Source organism: Polypterus senegalus, chromosome 10 (assembly GCF_016835505.1).
Source record: "Polypterus senegalus isolate Bchr_013 chromosome 10, ASM1683550v1, whole genome shotgun sequence".
NCBI classification, from domain to species: Eukaryota; Metazoa; Chordata; class Cladistia; order Polypteriformes; family Polypteridae; genus Polypterus; species Polypterus senegalus.
In genome coordinates, this window is record NC_053163.1 from 67,522,117 (window position 1) to 67,530,890 (window position 8,774).

Below are 8,774 nucleotides of genomic sequence, written 5' to 3' on the forward strand. Positions count from 1 at the left end.
AAAGTCAGCGATCATCTCTTTTGTCTTGTTCACATTGTTGCACGTGCACTAATCTACCAATTGTCATATCTCCATTCTGTAAGCTGAATTATCTCCATTGCTGATGAGACCCACAACCGTTGTGGGTTTCATAGTGTTAGAGCTGTATGCAACTGGACAATTGCAAATCAGCAGAGAGAACAAATGTAAGCTAATATCCCTAAATGCATTCTTTGTTTTACTGAAAAACCACAAAATGACAGTATTAAAAGATATCTCAATATTCAATAGTAAAATCAGACACTCAAATGAATATTCATAAACCTCCAATTTCTGTTCAGGAGACAAAGTGCCAAATTGTATTGTACATAATAATCATGACAACCACTCTGAAATTATAAGATATCCAATTTCTCACACCCTTCAGATTTTGTCACAAAAAATCAACCAATGAGTAACTTAAAAGGGGTCTGCCTTCAAACCCCAAAGTGGAGCTGAAAAGCTGATTCTACAAATGCCTACTTGTGAGCAAAAGGGATGTAGAGAACATTGCAGGGCCTACAGAGCAACCAGAAACACAGCATTTCTCAACCTTTAAGTATTTGCGACCTAAGCTTTCATAACAGTTTTAATCGCGCCCCCCTAACATTTTTTTGAAATGTAGATGCATATTTTATTATACCTACTTAACTTTTATCGACATTTATCTAACTCTATATTTATTGTTCTAGTATCAGAATGTAGTTTAAGTTAATTTGTTTTGGTTTCAACAGATGTTTTTTCATATTTTTGATCTTGTTTTCTTTTTATCACATCTTTGCGCCCCCTTTTTGTTACTTCGCGCCCCCCTAGGGGTGCCTGCCCCACAGGTTGAGAACCACTGGGCTAGCAGCACCAGGAACAAGGAAAATTTCACAGGCTTTTAAAAAATAATTACAAGTCTTTACGGGTTTACTATTCACATATCCACCTATTCATGGGTCTGTCATCAAAAATGAAATGGAAATTATTTTGCAGGTTTTGCCATCTATTACAGGAAACCACAGACAATGCTGTAGACTGCAAATCCGAGCAGCCCTTAGATTACTGCATCATTGGGCAGCTTCAAAGGCTGCTAGGTAAAAGATTTGAGGGCACTAGTTTTAACAGTGGCACAGTGGTAGCGCTGCTGCCTCACAGTTAGGAGACCTGGGTTCCCTCCCTGCGCGGAGTTTGCATGTTCTCCCCATGTCTGCGTGGGTTTCCTCTGGGTACTCCGGTTTTCTCCCACAGTCCAAAGACATGCAGGTTTAGGTGCTTTGGCGATTCTAAATTGTCCTTGGTGTGTGGGTGTGTGTGTGCCCTACCCGGGGTTTGTTTCCTGCCTTGCGCTCTGTGTTGGCTGGGATTGACTCCAGCAGACCCCTGTGACCCTGTAGTTAGGATAGAGCGGGTTGGACAATGGATGGATGGATGGGTAGTTTTAAAAGTGAGTTGTAACAAGCTGGCAGGATCACAATTGGTGATGTCTTTTTGTCAGAACGCTTCCCTTCATATTTGGAATATAATCTCACCCAACGGATTTATGTTCTTGTCCTGTGTCCTCTTGTTTGTGTGACTTTGTCTGAGGTGGAAAATGACTTTGTCTGGGAGCACTCTCAACTTCTATAAATCTTGGCATACATTGGCATCACGATAGGACAAAACTTTGCATAACTTTCAGAAGGCTGTTCACAGAGGATTTCATTTTATAACTACACGACCATCATCTGCATCTGTGAAACAGGACTGTGTCGTGCATGTTTATTGTTTTGTGCTTAGTGTTTTGTTGGATTTCTTTTGCATCTGTAATATTAATTATTTTTGTTGTTTAAAACCATTAATATACACAAAAATTCATTATAAGTTAAATTTTCTAAAAGGTTACAGTTAAATAAAGAGCTGCTTTGTCTGGGGGACAACATGCATCTTTGTCTCGACAGCCAGTCTTATACACATGCTTTGCTTGTACAGTTGTCATTCTATCTTGTGCGTTTTCACAATTTCTTGATTAATATTTAGTGCAATAAACTTATTGCAATTATACAGTAATCAGAGATTTTGGCATTCATGAAGGTCCTCAGTTCCTAACCTCTGTGAATTGCAAGGGATTACTGTATTTTACCAGATATTGTGACAGATTAGAGCTGTATCACTCCCTTGAACCCCTTTCCAAGATTCCAGACACCAGATAAAAGTCCAAATGTTGACTTTATTTTTTCGCCACAGTGCACAAAGCACCCTCTCCTCCACTATACTCATATAAATTAACAAATACACACTAATAAACAATCCTCCACTCCCAGACGCGTTGCCACCCTTCCACCCAGCTCAACTCGCCGTCTGGGAGCTCCCACAGTCCTTTTATCCTTCCTGACCCGGAAGTGTTCCCAATCCCCAGTCCACGTGATTCTCTATACGAGTCCTTCTTCTCACCCCAGAAGCACGTCGCTCTTCCTTTGACGCACTTCCGGGTTATAGGGCACAAATGAGTCTTCGGTCCTCCCTGCAGCTCCCTCTTGTGGCCCCTGTGGTATCCAGCAGGGTCGTGTATAAAAACTACGTAGTCCATGACTCCCTGCTGGTCTTCGGGGCACCTCCATACTGCAGGAAGGGCTCCATCTGGCGGCCTGCGGGTATTGGCTGGGATGACAAGCTGGCCAAAGACCACAATATAAACCTGCATTGAGCATATCACAGAAAATTGGACAAATTTGGTTATTGTGAGTTGGTTGACTTTGCTATAACGTTGAATTATTGAGGCAAATTTACAGCTTAATTTGGGCACACCAGTGCCATCTGCTAGGGGACCTGCCCTTAATGATGAGACACTACTGATTCATACATTCCTGTATTTCTTTCATCCAATTTATGATTATGAGTTTGCAGCCTTAATCAGGAACAAGGCAGAAATCAACCAAGGACGAGACTCCATTCACACACTTAAATCCACACACACACACACACACTGATCTGGACAATTTCAAGTTGCATGTTGAATACAGATCACAGTCAGGCTGGGAATAAAGTCCTGGCTGTCAGCAGAGCTGAAAAGCTGTGATGTCAAGCACAATACTGACCTCGCTCTTCAAATTAGTTGTCAATATGGCTTGTACTTCAGGACTTATATATACTGTATATTGTCACACATGTGCGCTTAGGAGGCAGTAAACAAGTCCTCAGGTGAGTGAAATATTGCGAACAAAGGGGTTAATATGCAGTACTAACGCCTCTGTCTTTCTTTCGTCAGACAAAAAGAAGAAAAATAACTCACCTTCCACACTTCCGGGTTCCTGAGATGGCTTCCAAACGTCACTTCCGCTTTTCTGACTCCTGATGATGACGCCACTTCTGCCACCCCCGCCATGATGTCACTTCCAGCTCCATCTTGATGATGTCACTTCCGGCTCTCTCTGATGACACCACTTCCGTCTAGCAGTTATGATGTCATCTCCTGCCAACTCACTTCCGCCAGCCCTTTTTTCACTGTATAAATATGCCATCTTTGTCATGTACCCTTGTCAATTAATGTAAATTACTTTGATCATATTTTTGCCTTTTTTGCATTCATTGTCCATTGGACATTATACGGGGATGGTCCCCAACTCTTTTTTTTTTGTTGTGGAAAAAGATTCTTGTTTTATTACAATACATATATATATATACATATACATATAAATATATTTGGCTGATACATTTTATGAGAAAAATACAGGAACTTGTAATGACTATGCTTCTGTTACTTAGGGTACAGTAAGCAGAGTAACAATGTCAGCACCGACAAGTAAAGCGAGCTGCTTAGAGTGTGGAGAACTGATCTAAGCAGCATTTTGATTTAAACTTCATCTCTCTGCATAAAACATTTTAAAATTGGGCTTTTTCTTGCAGTAATAATATATAGAGTAAGGTAGTGTAGATGTGTCCATTTCTGCATCCCAATTCTTGGATCTCCATCTAATTCCTGAGTGGGACAGTCTCTGTTATAAGGACTACAACTCCTCCCCATGTTTGACTGCTTCTCCTCTGAGAACTCAAAGACAGGCTATTAGGTTAATATACATATTTAAAATATCCTTTCAAGCGTGAAACAGGTGGTGATCAGCTGGCAGATAAATAGACAATCTAATGCAGTACTTGGGTATAGCAAACAAGGACAGTGTCTCTTTGAAAAGTTTGAGCTTTTATTGAAATATACGTGTGACCTTTTATAACAATAACAAGAAAAATGAATATAATAACAGTGATCAGGGATTTAACATGCAGTCTAAAAAAGAGAATCATACAACACAAAAATCCCATGTAGGGTACTAGCAGATGATCAGTCCTGATTATCTGAGACACTGCAGTGCACATCTGGCTGGGATTCAGCATGTGCTCATCTCAAATACATCTGTTAATACGCAGCTACATCTGATTTTGCTGTTTACAGTCAATTCGACGCCTGATTGCTCACTTGTGACTAATTAGATTACACTTTGTTCTTTAATTCTTCAAAGCCAAAATTACCCCCCAGGGGCAAATAATGTTCTATCTATCTATCTATCTATCTATCTATCTATCTATCTATCTATCTATCTATCTATCTATCTATCTACAGATAAATAGATAGATAGATGTATAACATAGTGATCTATCTATGATATAGTGCCTTATCTACCTAAAACCAAAGTCCTCCATCTGACTCCTATCCTCTGTCTCATCCTCTTATCAAAACACCAATTTAGTGCAGAATCACCAAAGATTTTATGCACTTTATACATGACCCGGTGTTATATTTATAGTCTGAGTTGTACAGAGTGAAAAGAGAGAAGTACTTGTGGTGCTTCAGTGTTGCTCACATCCAAACTGTGGTCTGCCTGACTGATAGTCTATTATCTAGGAAACCATAGGCTCATCCACCTACAAATCCCTTGACATGGATAGCTAGATGATACTGAAAACACAGGAGAAATCAGAAAACATAATCCTCACCGTGTATGTTTACTTTCATATTTCTACAAAGCAATCTTTATGAGATAAGCCTTGTGACTGTAACATAAGAGCCATATCACAATTTGAGGCAAATTTTCCTTAGTCTAGAAGGACAGTGAGATGATTCTAATGAAACGTTAACCTGAACTCCAGTGAAGAATAGCTGTCCCTTCAAGATGAACTCTCAATTTGCAATACAGCTTAGATTTAATAGTTTGGCATTGGATTTCATCAGCTCAATTAGTACTCAACTGGCATCAGACTTGTACTGGAAATGGAGAGAAAAATCAAAGTCTCAGTCATCGGCTATCACACACTCAAGTAAGTCCATTATAAAGAGAGAACCAAGGATCAAAATGAAGAATACCAACATCACAGGGCTCATTGTAAAGACAAAACAAGAAAAACAGAAAAGAAAATAACCTGCAGACAAATCTGGGATTGAAGCATCACACTCCGATTGCATTACAAATGCAACCACTCTCTCTTCAGAAAAAATAAGCTGGTATTCCAGACACAGCACAAATACTCTGATGGTCAGTGCCTGAGTGATCTCTTGCCAACAAAAGACTGAAAATTTGAGATCACAGAGAAACTTGCTGACTTCTCCGATCATGATGATTTAGACCAAGGGTGAGCAACGTCAGTCCTGGAGGGCCGTAGTTTTCACTCCCAACCAATTTCTTAATGAGATGTCAATTATTGTTCAAGTGACATTTTAATGCCTCCTTTTAGTTCTCTAGCTGCGTATTATTTCCCAACCTTAATTGCATATTGTAGTCTTAAACAGCTGCATTTGCTGTTTTTAAATGCTCCTTATTAGCAATAAGATGCAAATGGCAAAGGAGCTAGCAGTTCTCCTCATAACTTGTCTCCATTTACACCTGTGTGGATTCATCATGAAACATCTGGTTTAATAAAACATTTGGAATGAAACCAAAGATAAAAATGTGAAGAAGCAAGAATTACTCATCTATTTATAGCTTTGAATCATCTGGATGGTATCCGTGGAAGAGAAACAAATCTACAATGTAAGAATGACCTGACATGACAGGGTTAAAACAATAAAAAGTACGAAATTGAATATGGTCTGGTAATGTAAACTGGCTTCTAATTAAGCAACTTCGTGTGAACAAAAACCTAAAGCCATTGCAGCCATCCAGGACTAGCGTTGCTCCCCACTGATTTAAACTAATTTATTCATTACCCCACCTATCACTTGTACACTACACTGGTTCTGGTTTTCGCAGCCTTAATTATATTAAACTAATAAGTAGAACATGGCTTATCAGTGTGTCAATACTATATTCTTCTCTTGTTCATGTTTATAAATAGTTATATGTGAAAAATTATTGCTGCTTCTCTATATATGAATAAATCTATGCAAAATGTATCTTAATTATTCTCTATACAGGTACTGTAGTCCCCAAGTTACGGACATCCGACATCCGACTTACGAACGGGACCGCAGCTGCTGCATCTGCCTGGAAGACGCGACGCATGCGCCTCGGCAACTGCCGTTCTGTCATCTTAAGCCTGGGGACGCTGCAAGCGGTGGCTGGACGGAGGTTGGAGGGGGGCAATTTCGCCCCTCACGCAGTGTAGTGTCCCTTGGGTGCACCCCATTCATTCACAGTGGGTGGCAAGCGGTGACCTGGGGTCCATAGTCACCGGGGCCACAGCTACCACTTGTGTGCAGGACAGAGGCTTGATGGGGCGGCTCGCTGCCGGCTCACCACGCCGCCACAGCTACTGCTCCTGACTGGACGGAGCTGGTGATGCTGCAAGTGGTAACCAGGTTGTGGCTGAACGGAGGCCATTGATGGTGAACGGGGCGATGGGAAGCAGCATTGTAGTGTGCCTCGGGTGGCTGCCTGTTGAATGGGGACGGTGGTGGGCAATTCACTACCCGCCTTTGGCCGCACCGTGTTCGTTCTCAGTGGGAAGACGCTGCAGGCAGCATACTGATGTGGAGGTGACAGTGTGAGGTGGGCTGGTGATGAACCACCCGTCAATGCACCCATTCATTTTCAATAGCAAGCCTGCTTTTACTGTTACGCACATAACAGGAACTTGTCTCTTGTCACGACTGGTGCCTTCCTGCTATGATAGCGTGGACAGTGCTGTGCAGAAGAGCTCATCTTAATCTTTTGTCTTCACCCTTCAACAATGTCTCTGAAACACAAATCTGATTAAAGTGCTGGTGATACAGTAAAGAAGAGAAAAACCATCACCATGGAAAATAAATAAAGTAGAAATAATAAAAAGGCGAGAGAGAGGTGAAACTCCATCATTCATTGGCAGAGCACTTGGTTACAGTCGGTCAACAATAGCATTTATTAAAATTAATGTACCTGTTCCGACTTACATACATATTCAGATATGTTGGAGGGAACTGAAGCACCACCCTGCCCCGGGCGGCACGAACTCGAGCTACGCCACTGGTTATTACTGCAAATGCACTTAGCATCCTTTTTATTTTCTTGTGAGATACACAGAGGCAATGGCTTTACTAGTGAAAGAACATGCACAGCATCAAGACAGCCACAAAAATACACCAGCCTCTTTTATGTGAGATGTACAAAAACCACTTTATTACAAGGACTGTATTGCACAAACTAAATCTAACTATTATGCTCACATTATTTCTTCCAATGAAGGCAACACCAAGTCATTGTTTTCACTGCTTAATAATATCACACAACCCCCGGATTCTTTACCTTCTCACCTTTACTCAACTGATTTTTGCAATTACCTTCTGTCCTTTTTTAATGAAAAATTCCAGAAGATTCACCAGTCTCTCAGATTCCTCCAGTACTTCATTTGAATTTCACCCTCCAACTCACTCATTTTCCTCTTTTCAGCTTCTTACTTTCTCCGAAATCTCAGATCTTGTCTGTAAGTCTAAGCCATCCACTTGTCAACTGGACCCCCTCCCTACAGTTCTGGGACCTCATGTATAAACGGTGCGTACGCACAGAAATGTTATGTAAGAACTTTTCCACGTTCAAATCGCGATGTATAAAACCTACACTTGGCGCAAAGCCAAACACTTTTCCACGGTACCTCATACCTTGTCGTACGCAAGTTCTCCGCTCGTTTTTGCAGACTGGCGGCACCCAGCGTCAAAGCAATGCTACTGTTCCTGTGTGGTTACTCATTATTTTCCTAACGCGGCTTTATAAATACACTGAAACTAACCGCATATTGTTTATTAGTGTAACGCATCTGATTGTAATTAACTTGTAACAATATAATGGTCCAGGGAACAGCCATAGTATTCCAAATACCATAACTGCTTTAGCGTTGTTACTCTCACTTCTCCCTCTTCTTCTTCTTCTTCTTTCAGCTCATCCCATTAGGAGTTGCCACAGTGGATCATCTTTTTCCATATTACTCTCACTGCACGACTCGGAGTATTTATATCACTGTATCTGAGTGTGAATCACAGCAGCAGCTGATCGGAAAGAGAATTATCGATATACAGCTTTAAGGACACGCTGTCTCAGCCACTGCAAAACGTTTTAAAGCCTTTCCTGTACAGACCTCGCGGTTCAGAAACAGTTTCATCCCAAGAACTTTAAATGCACCCAATCAATTGCTCCTTGTAGAACTGTTTGTACTTATAAGTACAATCACCCCACTGTAAACTTGCACTACAGTTATAATATCTCACAACCTGAGCCACTTTATAAAGCGTGTATTTACATATGATGACGATATCATTTTTAAGGTGAAATGCAGCAAAATATTTTTATTAAATTATACAGATAAAACTTTAACTTCATTTAAATAATCTATATTCT